General features: G+C 57.7%; 1 protein-coding gene across 2 annotated transcripts in view; it reads left to right on the top strand.

The window, feature by feature from the left end:
- The first annotated feature begins 3696 nt into the window (after positions 1 to 3696).
- Positions 3697 to 10586, top strand: part of ADD2 (adducin 2) — an 88236-nt gene continuing 81346 nt past the window's right edge. For both annotated transcript variants that reach the window (XM_055329392.1, XM_055329393.1), the window contains exon 1: positions 3697 to 3960. The gene's annotated coding sequence lies outside the window, so the exon portion shown is untranslated. The remainder of the gene's footprint in view (positions 3961 to 10586) is intronic.

Genomic DNA, 10586 nt, shown 5'->3' with positions numbered 1-10586 from the left:
TTCTGGCGAGGTTGCTCTTTCAGCTTGCAGGCTTCTCTCCGCGGCCTCGCATGGCAGGGGGCTGTGGGCATGAGGAGAGAACAGGTGGTGTGTGCGTGCGTGAGTGAGCAAACCCTTATCCCCCTTCCTCTTAGAAGGACATGGATCCTGTCAGATTAAGGGCCCCAACCTTATGACCTCATTTAACCCTAACAACCACCTAAAAGCCCTATCTCCAAGTACAGTCACGTTGCGGTTGGGGGTTAGGGCTTCAACCTACGAATTTCGGGGGCAGGGCACAATCCCTGGCCTTTGGCCCCCAACTCCAAAAGTTCATGACCTTAACATATGCAAAATATGCTTCATCTCAACGGCCCGGCCCCCAAAGTCTTAACTTGTTCTAGCGTGAGTTCTAAAGTCTGAAGTTCAAGGTCTCCTCTAATATTCTCTTAAATCACGTATGGAGGAGACCTGAGTATGATTCATCCGGAGGTGAAATGCTCTTCTAGCCATGAGCCTGTGAGACCGGACAGGTTAGGTGCTTCCAAAATACAAGGGCAAGCAGGCGTAGGACAGACCTTCCCATTCCACAGGAGGAAATCAGAAGAAAGGGGCGGTGGGTTGCAAGGAAGCCCCGGACCCAGCGAGGCCAATTCCGTTATATGGTCAGCCTTTGCAGTAATCCTCTTTGGCTCAGTACCCTACCTTCCAGGCCCGCCGCGGTGGGAGCATCACCCCAGGCAGCTCTGCGGTGGCCCTGCCCTCTGAAGCCCAGGACGAAGCCAACTTGACCCCTAGGCCTGTGGTTGGGATGGCAGCCCTGATGATCCCTGAATCATCCTTGGGGTCGTTCTTCCCCTTCCTGGAAGAGCAGGGCACATCTGGACCCGAATAGCTTTGTGGTTTCGTCATGCAGGATCCAAGAAATTCGACAGTCTTCCTTCATCCTGTCCTGCTTTTTCTGCCCCCCTTTGCAGCATAGATGGGCTGAGACTTTTCCCATTCTTCAAACTCTGGTTCCTTTGTGTTTCATGATTCTTCCTTTAATTCCTCGTTCCTCTTGTATTTTACTATTAGTAGTAAGAAGGACCCTCATTGCCCTTTCACTATTTTGCTTAGAAATCTCCTCTGTTCAATATCTAATTTTATCACTTGTAAGTTCTACCTTCTACAAAGCAGTAGGACACAGTTTGGCCAAGTTCTCTGCCACTTTTATAGCCAGGACTGCCTTTCCCTGGAGTCTGGGGCGCTCCACCAGCTGCGGACGCTGCTTCGCCACCCCACCCTGTGTGGCCAGAGTTATGGCTGCTGGTTGTCTCATTCTAATCAGTAATAAGACTGTGAGTACTTACACCTGGTGTCCTGTTTTGTCTGCACAACAACCCTGGGTGGTAGGAGACTATTAGCTTTGTACGGTTGCCATAGCAAAGTAGCATAGAGTGGGTGGCTTGGGCAACAGAAGTTTACCAGAGATCAAGAAATCAGGGTGTCCAGAGGTTTGGTTTTCCTCTCTCCTTGGTCGTTGGCAGTTGACTTCTTCCCGTGTCTTCACGTGATCTTCCCTGTGTGCCAGACTGTCTACGTTTCCTCTTATAAAGATACTTGTCCTAATGGATTAGGGCCTACCCTTATCACCTACTTTTTTTTTAATCTTTTAATTATGTCATTCATTATCTCCATTATCTCTTCGAAGATCCCATATCCAAATAGCCACATTCTGAGGTTCTGGAAGTTAGGACTTCAACATAGCAACTGGCGACAGCAGGTGGGTCAGGGGAGCACAGTTCAGCCCATAGCAGAGGGCCAGGGCTGTTACCCTTACTTTCCAGCTGGGAAGTGAGACCCCAGGGTCAGTTCTTCCTCAGCCCACACAGTCACCAGGACTGAGACTGGAGCCCTAGGACTCACACACTGGCGTGTCTCAGAGGTCAGCCCAAAGGACTTCCTAGGGACACTTGTTAAATACAAAATTCCTGGGCCCACTCAGAGTCTGGCTCTGCAGCAGCACTGGGTGGGGCCTGGTGATTTTATGCGAGTATCTAAAGGCCTCGGTGCCCACAACCTAAGAGGAGCAGCGGGGCCCTGATCCGGGCGTGGGAAGTGACCACAGCTTTCCTGGAAGCCATCCTTGCCCTGCAATCCACGTTGAAAGAGAACAGAAGGCATGTTGATGTGGGGGGGCCGCTGGAGCCTGTGGGGTCACTTCCAGGTACACGGTGCTTTCACGGAGTAGGACGCCGCCGCCCAGAAGGGTTAAGTGACTTGGTCGAGGCCACACAGCTAGTTAGCGGCAGGTCTAAGGCTGCAGTCAGGCGGTCCGGGTCTGCACCCGGCTCCCTGGTCCCTGAGCACCTGCCTCCTGGGATGGGAGGGGAGCGCGGAGGAGGCGAGCCTGGGCCCGACACTTGCTGTCCTTGAAGACGGGGCAGACCGTGTTCACACGGTCAACAATCGCCATTGCAATCCCGAGAGTTAATTTTCTAAAGGCAGATCTTCCCAGACCACAGAGACTTTTTTCCCCCCTTTTTAATCCCAGGGAGGATCTATCCGTTAAGGAAGCTCACGTGTCAGACTTTCTTCCAGTAGCAGGATCCTCCTAGTAGCTCCCGGCCCTTGCCCTTGCGGAACCCACAGAGTGGACGCGGGGGGGGGAGGGGTGCGGGGGTGGACTGCGGGGGCGCTGCGGACCTGGGGGGAGGGGGTCCGGGGCCTGGGGGCGGGGCTTGCGGGCGAGGGGGGCCGCTGAGGACGTGGGGGCGGGGCCTGCGGGGGGCGCTGCGGTCCTGGGGCCAGGGGCCTGGGGACGGGCCTGTGGGCGGGGCCGTTGCGGGCCTGGGGGCGGGGCCTGGGTGGGGCGCTGCGGGCCTGGGGCCGGGCCTGTGGGCGGGGCCTGGGGCGCGGGGGCGGGGCGCGGCGCGGCGCTGCGGGCCTGGGGCTGGGGACTGGGGCTGGGCCCTGTGGGCGGAGCCGCTGCGGGCCTGGGGGCGGGGCCGGGGCGGGGCCTGCGGCGCGGGGGCGAGACGGGGCGCTGCGGGCCTGCGGGCGGGGCCTGCGTGGGGCGCCGCGGTCCGGGGGCCGGGCCCATGGGCGGGGCCGCTGCGGTCCTGGGGGCGGGGCCTGGGCGGGGTCTGCGGCGCGGGGCCTGGGGGCGGGGCTTGCGGGCGAGGGGGGGCGCTGCGGGCCTGGGGGCGTGGTGATGCTGGGCCTCCGCGGGCCTGGGGGAGGGGCCGCTGCGGACCTGGGGGCGGGGGCTGGGGGCGGGGCGGGGCGCTGCGGTCCTGGGGCCAGGGGACTGGGGCCGGGCCTGTGGGCGGGGCCGCTGCGGTCCTGGGGGCGGGGCCTGCGGGGCGGGGCGGGGCGTGCGGTCCTGGGGCCGGGCCTGTGGGCGGGGCCGCTGCGGTCCTGGGGGCGGGGACTGGGGCCGGGCCTGTGGGCGCGGCCGCTGCGGTCCTGGGGGCGGGGCCTGCGGGGCGGGGCGGGGCGTGCGGGCCTGGGGCCGGGCCTGTGGGCGGGGCCGCTGCGGTCCTGGGGGCGGGGCCTGCGGGGGCGTGCGGTCCTGGGGCCGGGGACTGGGGCCGGGCCGGTGGGCGCGGCCGCTGCGGTCCTGGGGGCGGGGCCGGGGCGGGGCCGGCGGGGCGGGGCGGGGCGGGCGCTGCGGCAGCGGGCCGGGGCGGCGGGGCCGTGCCCGCTGGAGGGGGCGCTGTGGGCGCCGCCGAGCGTCCCTTTGTCAGCGCGCCGCCAGGGGAGCTCTGCCTCCCGCCCGCCCGCCCCGTGCGGGAAGTGGATTCGATCGCGACGGCGGGGCGGCGAGGACGGGCGGGAGCGGCCGCCCTTTGTGGGGCTGGCGGAGCGGAGACGCGGCCCCGGCGGCGGGCAGCGCGCGGCTGCGGGATGGAGGGACGCGCGGTCCTGCGCGCCGGCGGGGGCGCCCGTTAGCAGAGCCCGAGGGGAGAGCAGGGACCGGCGAGCGGCCGCGCACAGGTGAGCCCCGCGGGCGCCGCGGCTTCGGGTCGTTTCCCCGGAATCCGAGAGCCGCGCGGCGGGGCAGGTCCGCGCTGGGCCCCGCGCCCGCCGCCCAGGGGCTTCCGCGGATGATGCAACGCGCGGCCTCCGCGGGGCGAGGTGCGGGGCGAGGCGCGGGGCGGGGGGGGGCGGGCGCGGGGGCGGGCGCGCTGGCTCCGGGCGCCACGCCTGACAGGTGCCGCTTCCTCCCCGGGGCTGCGGGGCAGGGGGCAGCGGGGGGCGTCCCCGTCCCGCCCCGCCCCGCCGCGTCCCCCACTCCTCCCTCCTCCCCTCCGCTGCCTGGGGATGGGGGCCCCTGCCCGCCGCCTCCTCCCCTCCCCTCCCTACCTGGCGGGGGGCGCCCTGGCCCTGCCCGCCGTGTCCCCCGTTCCCCTCCCCTGCCTGGAGATGGGCGCCCTGGCCCTGGCCCTGGCCCTGCCCCGGCCCTGCCCCGCCGTGTCCCTCCTTCCCTCCCGTCCCCTGCCTGGAGATGGGCGCCCCGGCCCTGCCCCGCCGCATCCTCCCCTCCCTCCCCTCCGTTGCCTGGCGGGGGGCGCCCTGGCCCTGCCCGCCGTGTCCCCCCTTCCCTTCCCTTCCCTCCCCTTCTCTCCCCTCTCCTGCCTGGGGGTGGGCGGCCCTGCCGTGCCCCATCCTCTCCTCCCCTGTCCTCTCCTGCCCCGCCCTCCCCTCCCCTCCCCTCCCCTGCGTGGGGTGGGCACCCCTGCCCCGCCTTGTTCCCTCCCCTCCCCTGCCCCGCCGTGCCCCCCCCCCGCCTGCGGGATGCTCCGTGTCCCCCTCCTGTCCCCTGTGCAGCAGCTGCGGGGCAGGGGGGCGGCGTGGGCAGGGCCCGCCGCTGCAGCCGGGAGCCGGCACGTGAGCAAGTCCCCAGTGGATTTGGATTTTCCGCCGCCACCACTTTGGAGGGAAAACCGGCCGGTGTCCCTCAGAGGTCCGGCCAGCCGCTGCTGCCTCCGCTTTCACCCTCCTCCCCCTCCCCCTGCCCCTTCCTCCCCCCCCTCCGCGGGGGCGGCCACCCTGCACCCTGCACCCTGCACCCGCAGGTGGGGGCGGGCGGCTGCTTTAGGATGCGGCTCAGGCTCAGGCGCGGCCTGCCCATTGTCTTGCCTTCTCTCCCCCTTCCCTTTCCTCCGTAATCTCCACCCTTTGGCAGAGAGAGGGAGAGAGAAAGACGGAGAGAAAGACAGAAGGGAAGGGGGGGGACCCAGCCCACACCCTATCAGATTCTTTTAAAAATTGTCATTTATCTGTGACACATGATTATTACCCATCTGTTTCCTCACACCCACTCTTGCCTCTCGCAGTTTGTTGTCGAAGGTTCCCCGGACTCAAATGAGCCTTGTAAATAATAGAAACCAGTTCTCGGTTTGGTAAATGGACATTTTGTGCTTTCTAAGCCCAAAGGTGGGGTTGGTCTGACATCCTGGCAGGAGCAGCGATAGGGGAGGGTGGACCCACCTCCTTTCCCATCTATAGCCGAGGGGCATGAGCTGCGTCTTTAACTTGTACAGTGAGGGGTGGCCTCCTTAAAGGGATTTAAAGTTGGGCTTCATTTTATTTATTTTTATTTTTTTTTAAGATTTTATTTATTTATTCATGAGAGATAGAGAGAAGCAGAGACACAGGCAGAGGGAGAAGCAGGCTCTATGCTGGGAGCCTGACATGGGACTCAATCCTGGGACCCCAGGATCACACCCTGGGCCGAAGGCAGGTGCTAAACCGCTGAGCCACCCAGGGATCCCTGGGTTTCATTTTAAAAGAGAATTGGTAAACGTTTGAAATGAAATTGCTGTAAATGAATGAGAGCAGTTAACTGAGGTTCAGACTTGCAAGTCACTCTGGCCGCTGGCATATGGATAGTATACAGTAGAGATTTTACAGAGGGATTTAGACCGTTTAACGTTTTTTGCTTCATGGTGCTCGCCCTTCATTCTGTAAGGTGATCAGACTTCTGTCAATGCCGATGGACCCGGATCTTGCCCAGCCCTGCTTGTCCCCTGACCCACCACTTTTTCTCCCCATCCCCAATAGCTAACCTTTTATTATTATTATTATTATTGTAATTTCAATATATTTTGCAGAACCACAAAAGATAAATCATTCTTTGATCCCAAGTCCATACATTTTTGTGGCAAGCAGTATGTTCTTTCGTGTCCAGTTGCCCAACCTTATTAGAAATCTGCTTATTACACACAAACTATACACCACTGCCTGAAATGATGCAGCATGTGTGGTTTCCAGGCTTTGGGTTGAATTTGCTTGAAACGTTAAGACGGTGCTGGAATTAGCAAATCACAGCTATTCTTAAGAGTTTACAGGTGATCGAATATGTTGGATGGGAGAAAGTTTAGCATTAAGATTTTAAATATATCTTTAAAACCCTTTGATGGATATTTTTATCACCAACCTTGTTCTACAAGGAATCTGAGACAGTTTATCGGGCTTCATAGAACATAGCAAGGGAGACTAACTTAGAAGTCAATGAGAAAGAAAGACTAAGGGTAGAGTTATAAAATGGCATTAAGACTGAAGCTAAAAAAAAAAAAGACTGAAGCTAATGCAAAAATACACGTGTGAGACCCTCTATAGTTGGTATGAGGGTAAACAAATCCAGCTCTAAACTTTCTAGCATCTCATGGAAAAAGAAGAACTGACCAACCCATGGCTCATATATTTTATTTGTTCATTGACTCACTCACCCATTTGTTCATTTAACACTCAGTGAGGACCTGCTATGCTCCGGGTTCTATGAAGGGTGCAGGGACAGACATGGTCTCTGCCCCTACAGCCTTACAGACGAATGCGAAAAGCCTACATTCGTCAGGAAACCCCATAAGTGAGGGTACAATTTCGGGTAGTGTTGAGAGCTGTGCAAAGTATGAGACACAAAACGTCACGTGTCCAGAACATAAAACACAAAATAAAAACATCTCAAGAGAAGCACAACAATTCCTGATTCTAAGAGCAGCAAGGAACTCTGCAAATACCACAGTGTTTTGACCGATGTCTTCAGTCACGTCCTTGTCAGACGCGAGGAGGGTTTCGCGCCGCTGTTTTTACAGTGTGAGCTTCCATCACTCCACGGGTCTCTCAGACCACCAAGGTGCTGGGGACGTACACATTTTGAGAGATCTGTATCTTCTCTAAAGTTAGCAGTTTTACTTCAGTGATAATCTTAAGTTATTATTTAAAACAGTGTGTTCTGGATTATCTTTTTTTTTTTTTATATTTTTTCATGTATTCATGAGAGACACAGAGAGAGAGGCAGAAACACAGGCAGAGGGAGGAGCAGGCTCCATGCAGGGAGCCTGACCTGGGACTCGATCCTGGGTCTCTGGGATCACGCCCTGGGTCGAAGGCGGTGCTAAACCGCTGAGCCACCCAGGGATCCCCCTGGATTATCTCTTTTTTTTTTTTTAAAGATTTTCTTTATTTATTTGACAGAAAAAGAGAGAGAGAGTGCACAGAAGCTGGGGGGAAGGAGAAGCAGACTCCCCTGCTGAGCAGGGAGCCCAACGTGGGGCTCCATCCCATGACCTGAGCCAAAGGCAGATGCTTTAACCCACTGAGCCACCCAGGCGTCCCTATTCTGAATTGATGGCAACCCCAAAGCCAGTGGGTGGGGCCTGTATCTGCCTCTGTATCTTCCCCTGTGAGCCCGGGGCAGGTCTGGTTGCTTAGGTCATGAGGCAGAGAGGAGACTAATTAGAGCATCCTGGCAAGAAGGCTGAGTCCACACAGGGCACAGGCTTGTCAGGCTCAAAAGAACAATTCCTGGGATCAGCACCATATTGGCAAGGAGGGATGCTCTCATGCTAGTTCCCACAGTCACATGCACTGAATTGCAGCGACTTAGCAGCAGGCGTTGTAGTGAAAACACAATGACAGACTTGCTGTTGCTGGTTTCAGCAATAATTGGATTAGGTCTACATTTAACGTAGATTTAGTAACCCCCGATTACTACCTTGTGTCCAAGGCAACGAGACAATTCGGTGTAATGACTGAGTGGGGCCAGGCTGTCTGACCTCAAATTCATTTTTCTACTCACTAGCTGTGAAACTTGGGCAAGTTACTCAACCTCTCTGATCTCAGTTTCTTCTTCTCTCTCTCTTTTTTTTTTTTTTTTAAATTTTTATTTATTTATGATAGTCACACAGAGAGAGAGAGAGAGAGAGAGGCAGAGACACAGGCAGAGGGAGAAGCAGGCTCCATGCACTGGGAGCCCGACGTGGGATTCGATCCCGGGTCTCCAGGATCGCGCCCTGGGTCAAAGGCAGGCGCCAAACCGCTGCGCCACCCAGGGATCCCTCTCTCTCTTTTTTTTAAAATATCTTATGTATTTATTCATAAGAGACATAGAGAGAGAGGCAGAGACACAGGGAGAGGGAGAAGCAGGCTCCCTGCAGGGAGCCGGATGTGGGACTCAACCCCGGGTCTCCAGGATCACGCCCTGGGCCGAAGGCGGTGCTAAACCGCTGAGCCACCCAGGGATCCCCAATTTTTGGCATTTTAGTAACATAGAACTATAATGCCTGAGTGTTTAGAACTGGTCTTAATGAGTATATGTATTTAAGATACATTTTATTTATTTATTTATTTTTAAAGATTTATTTATTTATTCATTCAGAGAGAGCGAAGAGAGAGGCAGAGACATAGGCAGAGGGAGAAGCAGGCTCCATGCAGGGAGCCTGATATGGGACTCGATCCTGGGTCTCCAAGATCACACCCCAGGCTGCAGGCAGCGCTAAACCGCTGCGCCACCGGGGCTGCCCTAAGATACATTTTAATAAAAATGACTTAGGTCATCCCTGGGTCCGTGAGAAATTTTTTTTCTCCAAAAGCGATCTCTGTATACTTTAAGCCTTTTGCGCTGTGTACAAGGACACACCCAAGATTCTTGGAACAGAATTTTTAATCTCTGGAAGAGACATTACGCTCTAATATTTTACCTATATACTCGAGCACCGTAGTTTTAACTTGAAGGAAATTTAAGGCCGTAACACCAAAAACTGCCTCTGTTTTCAACAACTCCGGCAAAGTCCCCCAGGCCCAGGGAGCACCCGCGGAGCGGCCCACTTCCAGGACAGGTGCGTCCCGGCCTGACGCCCGTGATAAGCCACAGGTGAGAGGCGCCCATGTCACTAAACACGGCAAAAAGAAAGCCTTTTCTCTGTGGACTCCGGTGTTCGCTTCTATAGATTAAAGTCAGTGTATTGGTTGTAGCGTTCAAATCTGTTTTTAGGCTTTCTCTGCGCCGGAGTGATCTGTCAAGGATTAAGCAAAATAGGCCGGTCTCCCGGTTTAGTTGTGCTTCTGACGCTCTCCTTTCGCTGTGTGCCCACCCGAGACCGGGCAGTGCATGCAGCTGTATTACGCACGGGTTTTATTGGGCGCTGGGTTCCTTCGGGCCCGGCTGCCAAGGACTGAGGGCTTTCCTGGGAGGGGGGACATCGAGTGCGGAAGCCCGGACACAGCGGGCACAGGAAGAGATGTCTTTAGGTTGTCGAGAAGAGGGAGACGACAAACCTGGGCCCAGATTCGCCGAGGACGCCCTAGACCACGGCAGGGATGGTGTCAGCCCGCGCTGGCCAGCCATGAGCAGCAAGGGTCGTCCCCGCAGAAGCAGGATCGGCCTCCCCGCTGGCTCCTGGAATCCTAGGCTCGCTGCAGCAGGCCCGGGTGGGCTGTGGCCTGATGAGGGGAGGGGTGGCGGCCCTGGGACCTTTATCAGCTCCTTGAGTAAGGCCCCCCGGGAACGCCGGCCGTTAGCAGGGCTCTGAACCAGGTCCGTTCTGATCAGCCCAACGGTCGCGGCTGAAAATAGAGTTAAGGACGGAAAAAAGTGTCCCTGGGCCCAGGCGTCCGCGCCTCTGGCGTCTGGCAGCGGCAGCTCCAGGGCCCATGGACGCTCCCGCCCCGACTCCCCCCCCCACGCCCCCAAGCAGCTGACAGAGGGGACGGTGAGGACCTGGGGTCTCGGGCTGGTGGCTGCACTGGGCCACGCAGGGAACAGAGGCTGCGCAGACACCAAACAAGAGCCAAACAACAGACGCGGGGCGGTGACAGGTATCCCCTGCTGCGCCAGCCAACTCCGGAGGTGGCCGAGTGATGGCAGTTCCAGCAGCTTCCGTGAGGCTCAGCTGGACCCCGCGGGGACGAGCTGGCTCCGTCTTGCCTGTGCTGTTCCACCCGGTCACCCCGAGCCCCCCTTGGCCCACCCCCCGCGACGATCTTTCCGAAACAGAACTTGAATCTCCACCTGCCCCTGCTCCCAGGATGAAAACCAGGCTCCTCGCCTTGGCCTCTGCTGCTTTCCGTGCTCCCCGCCCCGCCTCTCTCTCTGTCTCTCAGGAATCAATAAACAAAATCTTTCAAAAAAATAAATCTTTCTTGCTGGAAGAGGAAATGATACTATTAGACTTTGAAGCGCGTGAGGACTTTATGAAGACAGTTTCTTTTGCCAGTGGACACGGTTTTCAGCCTAAATTATTTTATCGAGCCTGAGTTTCATTATGTTTGCTTCCTTTATTCGGCGTGGAGCCCATATAAGGTCTCTCGACTTCTGCTTTTAAAAAAAAAATTGATGG

The sequence above is a fragment of the Nyctereutes procyonoides genome, unplaced genomic scaffold (genome assembly GCF_905146905.1).
Source record: "Nyctereutes procyonoides isolate TBG_1078 unplaced genomic scaffold, NYPRO_anot_genome, whole genome shotgun sequence".
Taxonomy (NCBI): domain Eukaryota; kingdom Metazoa; phylum Chordata; class Mammalia; order Carnivora; family Canidae; genus Nyctereutes; species Nyctereutes procyonoides.
This window is presented reverse-complemented; position numbering and strand designations above follow the sequence as displayed.